Genomic DNA, 15,981 nt, shown 5'->3' on the forward strand with positions numbered 1-15,981 from the left:
TCCATGGATTTGGAAGAAAAGGATCGTTTGCACCAAAACAAATGTTGCACAATTGTTTAAGGAAAAAATTTAGATTGTAATGTAAATAATTTTATGGTGTTATGCATATAACAACCTTCATTATCCAAAATCATGAACTATCATGATTTTCACAAATAATAACATAATGTGAAAAATAAATAATATACCCGGATCAGTTAGGAAAAATCTTCAAATGATTCATATTTGATTGAACATAAACATAATATCAATACTAGTGGAAAAAGGTTTCTCTCTCTTAACTCTCTTTAGAATACATTATATTCACAATAATTGATGGTGATCTAAATATACTTTAATAGGTAGAGAGAGGACCAATTTCCTAATATAACTATAATTCCACTTGCCCATCAAAGTAGGAGATTTGGAAACTACTCTATCTATTGACTAATCAGATAATAACTTGTGGTTCAAGATATAATGTTATTAAATCTATAATTCATATTATCATATCATGTGGGTTACTATAATGATTAAATAATTAAATTTAGTCTTACATTCTCCCACTTGGGCCATATGATAACATACATCAAGATTTAATAATGTAAACATTAGGCGCGCAATAAATCATATCCAACCCTACTTTAACTTGGCCATCATCATAATACTATAATTAAATAGTTCACTAATGCGAGTCATGGCGGTTCTATACCGATAGTACAACATAGTCCCTTCCATGTACCACAACACTAGCAACTAATTTAATATAGTCCTTAAGTGAAGAGTGCATTTAAAATGTCCAATAATGTTTTTTTTTTTTTTTTATCAAAGACTATTCCTGTTATCATTTATTCATTCTCATATATGTACATACACCATTCATAACAGGAAATATATCAGAAATACAATTAATGAGATCTCAATGTGTCAACTAACATGATCAATCATAAATAACTATTATGGATTACATTCAAAATCCATTCAACTGATAAGTTTATTAATTGTCTTTAAGAGTAATCTCTTCATCAATAGATTTGCACTTAAAAGTTATGTACTTATGTGTTTTATTGATATTTTATGTTTCTAAAATTCTTTCTTTAACGACAAAGTATTTCAATTCTATGTGTTTAGCATCATTAGAATACTCGTCGTTCTAAGAAAATAAAACAATTGCAAAATTATCACAATAAATTCCAAACGACTTGGTAACAAAAGTTGACAAACCCAAATCCTGAGATAAAGTTTCGCAATAACAATTCATGAATTGTGGTCTCCAAGCACACTACAAATTCAACTTTTATAAGAGATATTTATTATACTTCATTTCACACTTTTCTTGATATTTATTCTTCACATAACAAGAACAAAATAATCAAAAGTGAACTTACTACTATCAATGCATCCTCTAAAGTCTGAATCTAACCAATCAATTCAAGATTATCAGACCTCATAAATGTAAGCAAGTAATCTTTTATTCCTTATGATTACGTTATCACTTCCTTATTTAAGCATTAAGCTTCTTACAATAAATGTATAAAGAATCGTTTCCATTCCAATTGATTTTATAATTTTTTTTTTTTTTGTTTTGCATAAGACTGGATTTATTTTCATTCGGAACATAGATAACTTTATGTGAATATTATTTCATTCTAAATCTCTATAGAACTCTTAATATATACCTTCTTAGATAATCTCAACAATTCATGTGATTCATTTATTTCAATTTCTATCACATAGATTTGTCTTACTAATATATTTCATTTCAAAGTTCTTAAAGAGAAATTTTTTAACTCGTGCAATAAATCACGTACAATATTGACAAGTAAAATATCATCAACATACGAAATCATACATATAAACTTGCTCCCACTGATCTTTGGATATGTACACTAATAAAAAAAAATGTTTTCTTTAGATCCAAAGGAAAAAATAGTATCATAAAACTTATAATACAATTTCTAGAAAACTTGTTTAAGTCCATAAATTGATTTCTTAAGTTTGCAAGTCACATTTTCATTTTTCTCAATAGAGAAACCTTTTAGTTGATCTACACAAAATTCTTCATCTAAACTCTCTTTTAGAAAATTAATTTTCACATACATTTAATGCAACTCAATATCATAATGAGTTACTAATGCCATAATGATTCTAAATCAGCCTTTTAAGATACAAGTGAAAAAGGAATATCTCATTATAATTAATGTCTACTTTCTGAGTAAAATCTTTGGTCACATATCTAGCATTATATCATTTTTTATTGCCCTTAGAATAATAAATATTTTTGTATCCTTAGGCAATTCAATGAAATCCTAAATTTCATTTTGGTCCATTGATTTTAACTCATCATTCATAACATCAATTTATTTAGTAGAATCAATACTTTCTATGGCTTGTGACTACAAAACCGAGTCTTTACTTATCCCAATATTATAATAAAATTGTCATAGATATACCACAATCATTGGAAATGACAAATCTTTTTACATTATGAGATCTTAATATTATTTCTTGTGGTTCTTCTACAACTCTTTATTGGTGATAATTACATTATGGAATAATTGATTATTCATTTGTTGTTCCAAGACATTAAGTTGTTTAACAACTATAGGAACGACAATTTCCTTCAAATTATGGGTAATGATACTTGTACCCAAATTTATTGAATAATCACATTTCATGATTTATCACTCCCACTGATTTCACCATTCTTATTAAATTTGATATTATCGATTTTTTCAATTCTTGTACTATGGTCAAGATTGTACTATGGCTACTGATTATTCTAAAATCCAATTTCTTTTCATCTAGATTAATAATTCTAAATTTGTAAAGAACCCCAAACATGCAGGTGTCTTAAGTTCTATGTCCTTTGTGTTCACAGTTCAAAATGAGTTTTTGGAACTGCCTTACTAGGAACCCGATTCTATATGAAAACAATAGATCATAGCAACATACATCCACAATGTTATGGGTATTTAGAAATTATTTAACATACTCTTAGTCATATTCATTAGAGTACAATAATGTTTCTCAGCTACATCATTTTGTTGAGGCATTATGCCTTTTATAGAGTTTAGCAAATAGACTTGTATTTTGTACTGTCTTTATGTTTTTCATATTTTTATTTAATTGTCTTTCTTTCTTAATAATGTACACATCAATAGTGTCCATTTACTAGAGATCTATTATGCAATAAATAAACAAAATCATAAAGTGAAAATTTATCTATAAAAGTGATAAAAATAACTTTATTCACCAAACATGAAGTGTCAAAAGGGCACATTAATGTCTATTTGGATAATATGAAGAAACCCAGTATATCTTATGGCACTTTACTTATTCTGATTGAATTGCTTTTCTTTAATGCAATCCACACCCCCACTAAAAGCAATAAAATCTAAATTTAAAATAATGCCATCGTTACTAATCTTTATAACCTTTTTTTTGCCCAGAAAAATAGTATAATCTTTTATGCCACAAGGTTGAGGAGTTTTCATTTATCAAGCTATATTTAAGACCAACATAATGATGCAAAATAAATTAAAATTTTGAGAAATCATTAAATTTTAGTATATACAAATCATCATAAATAATACCAAAATTAACAAAATAGGTATTTTCAATAAATTAAACTTTTTCCAAATTTTGAAAATAACCATCAAGGTTAATTAAGTTTAAACAAATCAATAAATATTTTTTTTTTCAAAATTAGAATGAACATAATTTTTTTTTTTTGAACAAAGTCTAAATAATGATCAATACGCAAAAAATAACCAATAAAACCCAATAATTTCAATTGGAATTTTGACATAATTGGTTTGAAAATAATCTTGCACCATATTAAAAACATGAGTAGCCATTTTCTTTCTTATGAGACTGAAAATCTTGAGCAGACTTATTTTCTTTATGTGGCTATTTCTTTATGTCCTTTTATAAGCATTCTCCCTTTCTTTTTGGCTCCTTAAATTACAAGATCAATAAATGATATCTCAATTACTGAAGTTTTGTCTCTTTTTAAATAAACATACTAGTCAATTTATTAACTTTCTACTTACTATTCATAGAATTATAGTTAATATAAATGACCCATACTGAATAGATGAATAATTTAAAATAAATTGCACGAAAACAAACTCATTTACAAATATTCTTAAATTCTTTAATTAAGCAGTCAAGTTAGACAAATCAATGACATGCTCATACATCTCGCGCATGCCATCAAACTTAATGTTGGTAAGCTTACCCATAAATGTCCTAACAAAAAACTTATTAACCGTTCGGAAACGTTCTTTCACATTATTTAGCATTATCAATTTAAGGAAGTTAAAACTTAATGTTTGCTATACTCATTCGCATAAAAATATAAACTTTATTTATTCGATCCTTTTATACTTTATAAAAAATCTTTTCTTTCTTTTATACTGCTTGAATCATAATAGTAGTAAATTTCTCAAATAGTAACACTAAGTCGAAATTTAGAATATTGAGATAAAACAGAACTTGTTCTATTCATTTTGAGAAATCTTTTTCATTTAAAATTGAAACAAACAAAGTACACAAATATAGTGAAACAAAACTTTAATCAATAATTCATGCTCACTACATTAATGCTAAAAGTAATCAACAATTGACAATTAGTTAAGAAAAACACATGTTTAAACATTCACAAATAGTATCACCGTGATCTACTTTTGAGATAATCTAATGGCATACTGTCAACACCCGAACCCTGCCTCTATAGATTAGGATCATAACCGACCAGTAATCATGAGATTATCTACTGTCTTAGATCTTAGACAGAAATCAAATCATGATTAATAATAAGGGACCAACGGCAGAAGCAAAATGTAAATCATTGTCCAAAGAGCTATGCATATATGGCAAGATAAAAACCTTTCACACATATATAATAACTCATACATCGCATACATATGTAATTTAAACATGTCCAAGATCATTCAAACATGTATGTAATAAACCAAAACACCAAAAACGGTCTTATCAAAAACCAAGGTTTATACAAACTTGGTGACATATGACCAGAAAAGAAAACAAAAAGGAAAATCAAAAGCCTTATATGTGAGGCAACCTTGGCTGACTTCAAAAACTCGGTACTCCTTCACAATTACACTAGGGTTGGGGCTGGACATCCCGTTGCTCATCTACATACATATAAATAACGAGTGAGCTAATGCCTAGTGAATAATACCAGAGTAAAAAGGTTAATGAATGAAATTCGCATAAACACAAATCATACTTGGACTTAATACATATGAAACACAATTCTCATTCATAACATACTTAAGCAATCATAATGGAACGATCTCGGGTCTAATCATAAGGTATTGTGGCGACATCAAAGAGTTGAAAAAGCAACTTGAGAACGTGAGTTGAAAGTCTGTGAGAAGTATCCAGACCTATTTGTTAATGTTTGAGCATGTATTGAAATTTTTTAATGTTGATTTACTATAAACATTGCATATGTTTTGGAAATGTGAATTATATGTTCAGTATTGAAAACTTATTTATCATATTGATGAGAATAAATGACTGGTGGATGGGTCATGGTATTGGAATCGATTGATTATCATTGTTGTAACTGGTGTAAACATGGTTTTAAAGTTTAAATTGTAATTTCGGGGACAAAATTCTTTAAGGGGGGAGATTATAGTGATTCTCGTTTAGACCCAACCTATTTGATATTCTAGATTCGGGTTTCTTAGTTTTGTATGGTTGTTTTTGTCTTATTTTTCTTTTCCTTCCTTGAGTTTCGCTATCGGATTGTGTTGGTTGTGTTTGGAAAAAAAACCTTATTGCCCAGCATTTTGGTTTTACACTCGAGCATCACTTCCTGCGCTCGAGCGGCCATTCTTGTGCTCGAGTGATGGTCTTCTGTTTATAAAACTACTAGGAGTGTGTATTATACACTCGAGTGGTGACGTCCTTTTTCATTGTGTCTTGGCACTCAAGCGTCACTTATTGCACTCTAGTGATAATCATTTTTGTGTCTGGATACTCGAATGTCACTTCTTGTGCTCGAGCGAACTGTTGTAGACACCCCATTTTTGACCGTCCTCAAGACTTGGACGTCATCGTTTGAACACTCGGTGATCATCCATGTTTGTGTTTATCTTGAGTTTCCGGACGTCTCGGCCACGCGCCTTGCTTCAGGATCTCTCGACTCGACTGTTTTGTGTTTGGTTTTGCACCAAACACTTGTGTTTTGCCTTTGAGGGACAGGGAGTGGCTTGATGGCCATCCCCACACATCACCGGCCATGGCTTGAGGCTACCGGCTGTGTTTTGTTGCCATCGGCCAAATGTTTGGCCGGTCGGCACTCTGTTTGGTCGGTCGGCCACTGATTTTGGTCAATCGACCACTTTTTCTGGCCGAGACCTTTTCTTGAGGGGGGGTTTGAACCTTTTGAACCCTTGTTTTAGATTCTTGAGGAAGATTGAACCTTTTGAACCCTTAGTTTTAGCTTCTTGAGAAACTTGAACCTTTCGAACCCTTGGTTTTAGCTTCTTGAGAAAGTTTGAACCTTTTGAACCCTTGGTTTTAGCTTATTGAGAAAGCTTGAACCTTTCGAACCCTTGCTTTTAGCTTCTTGAGGAATCTTGAACCTTTTGAACCTTTGTTTTAGCTTCTCCAAGAAGCTTGAACCCTTTGCTCCAAGCTTCTCCAAGAAGCTTGAACCCTTCTAAGCTTCCAAGAGAAGCTTACACCTTTTGCACCTTTTCCTCTAGCTTCTCCAAGAAGCTTGAACCCTTGTCTAGCTTCTCCAAGAAGCTTGAACCTTTGTTTTAGCTTCTCTAAGAAACTTGAACCCTTGTCTAGCTTTTCCAAGAAGCTTGGCCCTTTTGTTCTAAGCTTCTTGAAGAAGCTTGGACCCTTTGACATAGCTTCCCTTAGAAGCTTGCCCCCTTTGACACTTTTGCCTTAGCTTCTCCAAGAAACTTAGGCCTTTTGCCTTGGTCTATAAATAGAGAGCCTCTCTTTCCATTTCAAGGGTTGAAAAAAATTGGTCCATGACAAAACATATATCTCTCTTGATATCTCTACATCCAAGCCTCCAAAGTGCTTGGTTCTTGGCCCCTTTGCACCACAACTCCAAAGCACACACCTCCACCACTTATCTAAGGTTCTTGGAGGGTCTTGTGGGGACTCAAGACTTGGTTTTGACTAAAAAAAATCTGCTGGAGTGCTGGTTTTGAAGAAGGTCTTCAAGGGTGAGTTTCTAAGCCTTAAATCCCCCTTTTTTGCTTCATATTTTAGCCTTACTTGTAACCATTTTTGAGATTTTTCATAAACTAAAAAAAGTATTACTTTGAGCTCCTTTTTAAGTTTTTTTAAGAACACTTTTGTGTTTGGGGTTGTTTACCCCCTCTCAGGCCTTGTTTGGCCTCATTTTTGTGCCTTTTTTGTGAGCTTCGGGACCACCTTGTATTGGCCTTACCACCAATGAAATCCAGAGGGATTTTAGTGGTGGGGATGGTGTTTTGAGGTCCTAAGAAGGAGAGGGCCATCCCCTCTCCTTATTGTCTTGTTTACTTACATTTTTAGCCTTACAAAGGAGCCCATATTTGCACACTTTTTGAGCTTGGTTCAGGCCTTTTTCAGTGAGTTTTAAGGCCTGCTTAAACCCTTTCCAGAGTTGTTTTTGTCATTTAAGGCTTGCCTCTTGCATATGTAGAGCAACCCCCTTCATAGCTTTTCAAAGTAGCACCTCATTCTTGCATGTATCGGATACATTTCAGTGGGTATTTGGTCATATTTTGGCATGTCATGAATCTGTTTTGGGCTGGTTTAGTGACCCCTTGAATGCTTCATACACTTGTAGTGTAAATCCCCTAAACTAGCTTCACATGTTTCATGCTTTGTCATGTCTTGTTGGCTTGTTTGGTTTACATTTCAGCATGTTTTTGGTAATGTTTTGCCATATCATGACCCTATCCATAGTTTGTTTGGTCATCCTTTGCATGCTCCATATAGGTGTAGAACAAATCTTGTTTACTAGCCTCTTGTGCATGATGTTTTGACTCATCATCCTAGTATATTTTGGCTTTACTCTAACATGATTTTATACTTATTTTGGGCTATCCTAGGACTGTTTTGGGTTGCCATGGCCATATCACTCATACTTTGTATAGCTACAGTGTAAATGCTTAGGCTAGTCTTGGGTTTTGAGGCCCCTACCATGCATATCATGAGTGTTTGCATGCTTCGGAGTCATTTTGGAATCATTTAGCATGCCATTTCAGAGCTTGATATGTATGTCATATGTCCATGTTCATCTTCTTTTTAAGTGTTGGACCATGTTTGCATGCATGTTTGTATGTAAATTTGACCTCATTTCCATAGCATTTGGCCACTGATTTTAGACATGGCTGAGGCTTGTCCATATTAGTTTAAGTCCACCTTTTGTATATTGCTCAAATGTTGTTACATTGCTTCATGTTTGCATGCTTTGGTCGCATGATGTTTTGCATGCTCATTACTTGCATTATTGACACATGCTTAGCCATATTGCATTTTGTTGCATTGCTTGAGCTATATGACATGTTGTTGCATGCTTAGGTCGTAATGCATTTGGCATGTATTCTCTCTTTTAGCCACTTAACATGTTGTTACATGTTTGTGTGTTGTCCATGTTGCATGTTTGCATTGCTTGCCCTCATGTTCATGGTGCATACTTAGCTTGCATGCCTAGGTTGCATTGTATTTTGCATGCATACATGTCTTGCCTCTTGAAATCACTATGATTGAGGTTGGGCCTTATGTGTTTGTTTGGTGTGCATTACATTTGACATCAAAATGCACAACTTGGCCTCTTAGGCCATCATGCATCAAAATGCATAATTGATGGCCCGAGGGTCGAGAGCCATGCTCCCTTGAGTCCATTGCATGATAGGGAGTGTGGCCATGCTCACATTTGCTTGAAAATTCCATGACATACACTGCTTGCCCTCTGCTGCTGTCAACTGCAGGATTCTGCAGGAATAAATAGCCAGCCGGCCATTTGTAGTGCCGACTAACCATCAGTGTCCAGCCGATGGCCCAATATTTAGCCGATGAGCATATTCCCATGGCCGGTGGAATTCCACAATGCTCAAGGAGTAGTTCAGAAGCAACCTCAGGATTTTCATAATTTTCAGAGGAGCAGGGCAGTGTAAACAGAGGCAACTGTGGCATGGCGATGGATTTCCGAGCAAAGCCGACCGAGCATGCATGCATCCCTCTTCCCGAGGTTGTTTTACTGCTTTGGTAGACTAATTGATTTTTTAATTAGTTAAGTGGTTTTGTAATTAATTAATTAGCTCGTGAGTTAGTTAATTAAGTGATTTGTATTATTCTTTTGGACCCTCCGCGAGAGGGCAATGTTGTAATAAGTGTGCGTGTGTGTGATGCATGTCTTCCAACCTCACGTCTTTCTCCCTTTTATTTACCAGCTTACGATGGTTAGATTAGGGCATGTTTCAATTAGCATACTTATGCTTGCATATTTGCATCATTCACCTGTATTGCATGCACCGGGCTCGGCGCATCATACTAACTGCATTTGTATTTCAATTCTAAGTTGAATACGTGTTAGCTGTAGCATCATCATATGCCATCTTAGAATAGCCGAGCCTATTGTAGTTGCATCTTGCATGTGTTGCATTAACCATCTTAACATGAACTAGGATCATGCATTTGATTACTAACTAGTTTCTGTTTTGGCTTTGAGTACTCGGTAAGCATTTACGCTTTAGTATCCTTACATGTGTGTGAGTGTTGCCATGATAGTATGCTTACCATGATGCTATGTGCTTATGTGATATATCTGCCTGAATGCCTGTGGGTGAAGGTTGGATTATGTGAATTGGAAAAAATGCATTGACTGTGAGTTTTAAGCCCACTAAATAGTGGCAAAATCATGTTTTTCTAAGCCCACCCGAGGGTGGCAAAATCTGCATTTTAGACTACTTATGAGTAGCAAACCATTTTCAAAACAAACACGAAATGTTTTATTCCAATTCAAACGACTCAGTCTATACTTGTATGCTGTGTGCATCACATAGTAAATCTAGGCTAATAACCGGAATAAGAACGCATAATATTTTCAAAACAAGATATCATGGTTAGTAGAGGCCGATCTTCGGATCGGGCGAGAGGGGGCGCTCATAGCTGACCTTCCCCAATCGTACCTAAGTTCCTGAGCCGAGGCAACTCTGGTGATGACGGACACGTGGCCTTAGGCAAACGAGTCAGGGTTTCCTAAATTCTCCCAAAATAAAATATTTAGGTGGCGACTCTGTACCTGGCAAAGCAGTCCATGTTTGGCACTTCTTTACAAAAATCAGTTTTCCAAAACGATTTGCCAGATTTGGACTCTTTGGTTCAAATTTAGAACCGTGACAACTTGAGAGTCCGAACTATAGTAAGCCCATACGAACAGAACGGGACTCATCCTCCCAAGGAGTTTAGGGACGTCTACAACTGTGCATATATCAGTTCGTAAATGTCAGTTTCTACATCACTTTTTCATCTCTTTCTCTCTCTAAAACACTTCAAAACCCTAAATCTAGAGCTCATCTCTCTAGAACTTGTTCTCTCTCTCTACATATACACTAAAATCTACCCATTTCTCCATCCTACTCCCTTTGTTTAAAAGGTAGAGCTCACCAATAGCTTCGTTTTCATCCGAATAGAGTTGGATTTTGGCTTCCTTGAGGTTTTCTGTCACGACCCAAACCCGGCCCTATGGGTTTAGCACCGTAACCGGCCAGTAATCCGAGATTACCGAAGGCCTGCTTAATATTAGTACAGTAAAACAGAGTACGGGCCTGGCGGAAGCCAATACAGTAAATAAATAATGTCCATTGAGCTGTGACAGTCTGAGTGCCAAAAAGATTTTTCATGCATTCGTACATACAAACAGTACAGTCTATACAAAATTTACAGTCACACAGTACAGGGACCTAATCCCTGGATAACAGTACAGTTAGTAGCTGACAGTCTAGACAGTAATCCAAACAGTATGGAGACAGACGGGGGGAAAAACAAAGCACCCCAAGCCATAGCATAGCAACTCGGAACCTCGCAGTGAGGCACAAAGGCTGGCTTGACAAAACTGGAGTCTAACCCACGCTCCTAGCTCCGATCTGGTGGCTGAGCACCTACATGTATATATACAAACAGTGAGCTAAAGCCCAGTGAATAACATAATGCGTAAAGAGGTTAAGAATGAAATGTCCTTACAGTAATGAAAGCAGTTCATTAAACAATACTTCAGTCTTTCAGTCAGAACAGTTATTCAGTCATATGTGGTACATCCATTAGCATAGCAGTAAACAGTAGGTCTTAAAGACCGAACAGTAATGATGGCCATCAATCAGTAAACAGTAGTGGTTCCACGAGGGAACCGACAGAGATCTCTGTAACAGTAGCAGTAACAGTATACAACAGTTGCTAAGGATGCCACAATACATTTCAGAATATAGGACATACATTCAAACAATTAACAATAATTACTTTAGAAAACAGTTTCGTTAAACAGTCAGAAAACGTTCTCAGTTGAACATATCTTTACACAATTGTTACTCACAGAGTTTGGGCTACAGTATGCTAGAGCGTGCCTCCCCAGTCGCCAACCCTACACAGTTCACAGGTTGAACACACACTAAGCTACACAGTTGGGAAAGATAATAACTTAATCCCTAATTTGCCTCGGTGTGTTCTACATCTATGTCCCCAATAAGATGTCTTAAACTAGGTCTAAGAATGCCCAGAATGAGATGAGGATGCAAAGATGTACTTTTAAAAGCAGTTTCAGATTTTTCAGAAAACAGAGTCCCGCTCGAGCGTAGGTCACTCCGCTCGAGCGTAAAATTACCCGCTCGAGCGTTCTGCAAAAACAGTCAAAAGTGCTAGATGGGTGGAATCTCCGCTCGACGGACGCTCGACGCCCGCTCGAGCTTGAGACACGTGATTCCGTTCGAGCGCCCAATCCTCTGCTCGAGCGGACTGTAAAACAGTTGCAAGATGCTGGATGCTCGGATTCCACGCTCGAGCGGCACTTCCCCCGCTCGAGCGGAAGTGCAAAATCTGGAAATTCCAGATTGCACCTCCAAGCCAAAAACCAAATTCAAAAGCATTCAAAACCGATCCTCTTGGGCTGAATTTCCAGAAAACACTTGTAAACATATAGAATGACATGGTTCAAAGCTCAATTTTAAGAAATCAAGCCCAAGGGTGTTTAATTCAAATCCAATTTCAGACCATTTTCATGAACATGAAGAACATGCAAACATGCATGAATTCAAATCAATTCAAAGCTTCAAAACATGCTCTAGTGAGCCCATTGATTCACAAACAAGATGAAAACATGGCCTACACTCAAGACATGAACATGCATGTGACAATTTGCCATGAATTCAACTCAAAACTCATCAATTCAAACATGCATGCATGAATTATGTTCTAATCCTACATGTATGAACTAAAACAAGTCTTAACTCTACAATTGAAGCATGAATCATGCAAGAATCAATTCTATGACAACAACAAGAAGATGAAAGTCCTACCTTAGTCTTGTATTCAAGGTTTAGGAGTCCAATTTGACAATTTACACTTCAATTCCAAGCAATTCAAGCCAATTCAACAAAATGAACTCAATTCTCTCCTATCTCCTCTCTTGGTCGGCAAGAACAAGGAAAAGGGCTGAGGAAATGGTTTTTGATCAAGCATATGCAAGTCTCTAAGTGTGTGAGGTAGTGGCCCACTTAGTGGCAAGTTTGGTAAATAAGTCCAATTCATGTAATTAACTCGTTTTAATCTCATTTAATCATACCTAATCAGTTTTCAGATAAATACACTAGAAAATCACATTAATTATGAGGATCATAGAACATTAATCAATTTCGGATTCGGCCGCCGATAAGGCCTTCAATTAGCAGTTTAAACATAACACGTGAACAGATCAAAGAAACAATCAAACAGATAGAATACAAATTAACACACATACTCAGTCAATTCAGTTCCAGTTTTTCAGTCAGTCAGTTCGGTACTTTAATCAGTTCAGTTATCAGTCATAATCAGTTCAGTTATCCGCCATAATCAGTTCAGTTTAACGGTAATCAGTGTTTATCGGTAAGCAGTGGTGAGGGTTATTACAGTCTCCCCTCCTTATAAAGAGTTTATTCCTCTAAACTCTATTTACCTTCGTTTCGGAAGAAAACAGGATTCAGTGGAAATAGTTCAGGATATCTTTTAGCCATGTCATCTTCCCTTTCCCAAGTGGCATACACACCACCATGGTTCTGCCAGTCAACTTTCACTAGCGGGATCTCTTTGTTTCTCAGTTTCTTGATTCGTCTGTTTACAATCTGTATAGGCCGTTCCTCGTAAGTGTAGTCATCACTCAGCACTACACGAGTAGGCTCTATCACATGGAAAGGATCCCAGAGATAATCTCTTAGCATCGAAATGTGGAAAACATTATGCATGTGCTCCATTTCAGGAGGGAGCGCAACTTGATACGCCACCGGATTAATTTTCTCAATAATCTCATACGGTCCGACGTATCTTGGCGCTAACTTGCCTTTGACTCCAAAACGAGTCTGGCCCTTCATTGGTGTCACATTCACAAAAACGTGATCACCCACTTCATACTCTCTGTCCCGTCTTCTGACATCCGCATAACTTTTCTGTCTACTCTGTGCAGTTTTCAGTCTTTGTTGTATCAGTTTCACTTTCTCAGTTGTTTCGTATACAATCACGGGCCCAAGCAAAGGCCCATCTCCAACTTCTGCCCAGCAAATCGGAGATCTACATTTTCTTCCATACAATGCCTCGAAAGGCGCCATACCAATACTAGAATGGTAGCTGTTGTTGTAGGCGAATTCAACTAATGGTAGATGACTTTCCCAGTCTCCCTGAAAATCAAGGACACACATTCTCAGTAAATCCTCCAGAGTTTGGATGGTCCTTTCTGACTGTCCATCTATCTGAGGATGATAGGCACTACTCAGCCTCAATTCAGTACCCAATGCAGTCTGTAGACTTTGCCAAAACCTCGATGTAAACTTCGAATCCCTGTCAGAAACGATAGACACAGGCACTCCATGCAGTCTCACAATTTCATCAATATAGATAACAGCCAATTTGTCCGCATTATAGATTGTCTTGACAGGTAAGAAGTGAGCAGATTTGGTTAGTCTATCAACAATAACCCAAATTGAATCCATACCTTTTCTGGAGCGAGGTAACCCAACGATAAAATCCATCGTGATATGCTCCCATTTCCACTCTGGTATGGGTAGGGGTTGCAATAATCCGGCAGGTCGTTGATGCTCAGCTTTGACTTGTTGGCAATGAAGACATTTGGACACAAAGTCGGCAATTTCTTTCTTCATTCCCGACCACCAGAAATTCTGTTTCAGATCTTGGTACATTTTCGTATTCCCCGGGTGGATAGACAATTTTGAATTGTGGCCTTCTTACAGAACTCTTCTTTTCAGTTCAGTGTCGTTCGGCACACACAGTCTTTCTTGAAATTTTAGTACATTGTTCACGAATTTGAAACCCGGTCTCGGCTTAGACTCTCTTTCTTCGATGATCTTGTTCAAGAAGTCATCCTGTTGCTGTTTCTCTTTAATTTCTTCTATCAGGGCTGGTTGAGCAGAAATAGCGGCTAGCGTTCCACCTTGTTCTCTCAAAACAACTTCAATTTCATATTTTTCAAGGTCACCAAGCAGCTCTTTCTGTCCGATGAGCAAACAAGCTAAGTTGGCAATTGACTTTCGGCTCAATGCATCGGCAACAGTATTGGCTTTTCCCGGATGGTACAGAATCTGTAGATCGTAGTCTTTGATCAGTTCTAGCCATCTGCGCTGCCTCATATTTAGTTCCTTCTGTGTGAAGAAATATTTTAAGCTCTTGTGGTCGGTGTATACTTCACATGTCACCCCGTACAGATAGTGACGCCAGATTTTCAGTGCAAATACTACTGCAGCAAGTTCCAGGTCATGGGTCGGGTAGTTCTTTTCATGTGGTCTCAACTGTCGGGAAGCATAAGCAATAACTCTCCCATTCTGCATTAAAACACACCCCAAACCCTTATGAGAAACATCACTAAATACAGTATAACCATCCGTACCTGAAGGTAAGGTCAAAACCGGTGCAATCACAAGTCGAGTTTTCAACTCTTGGAATGCTGATTCCCTTTGGTCAGTCCAGTCAAACGATGTCCCCTTCTGAGTTAACTGAGTCAATGGTAGGGCAATTTTGGAGAAATCTTTGACAAATCTTCTGTAATATCCGGCCAATCCCAAAAAGCTTCGGACTTCAGTCACATTTGTTGGTCTAGGCCAGTTCACTACAGCTTCAATTTTCTGCGGATCAACAGAAATTCCATTTTTGCTAACAACATGCCCCAAAAACATAACATGGTCAAGCCAAAATTCACATTTAGACAGTTTAGCATACAGTTTCTGTTCTCTTAAGGTCTACAGGGCAAGTCTCAGATGATGTTCATGTTGTTCTATACTTTTGGAGTAAATCAATATGTCATCAATACATACTACAATGAAATCATCAAGGTATGGTTTAAAAATTCTGTTCATGAGGTCCATAAAAGCAGCAGGGGCATTCGTGACTCCGAATGGCATAACTAAAAATTCATAATGGCCATACATCGTTCTAAAAGCAGTTTTATCAATGTCTTCCGGTTTAACCTTCAGTTGATGATACCCCGATCTGAGATCAATCTTGGAAAACACTTGTGCACCCTGTAACTGATCAAATAAATCATCAATACGTGGCAATGGGTATTTATTTTTCACAGTTACCTTGTTCAATTCACGGTAATCAATGCACAGTCTCAGCGAGCCATCTTTCTTCTTTACAAACAAAACCGGTGCACCCCACGGTGAAGTACTGGGCCTGATAAACTTCTTGTCTAACAGTTCTTGCAATTGCACTTTCAACTCCTTCAGTTCAGTTGGGGCCATTCTGTAAGGA

The sequence above is a fragment of the Camellia sinensis genome, chromosome 4 (assembly GCF_055761805.1).
Source record: "Camellia sinensis isolate YWXY chromosome 4, ASM5576180v1, whole genome shotgun sequence".
In the NCBI taxonomy this organism is placed as follows: domain Eukaryota; kingdom Viridiplantae; phylum Streptophyta; class Magnoliopsida; order Ericales; family Theaceae; genus Camellia; species Camellia sinensis.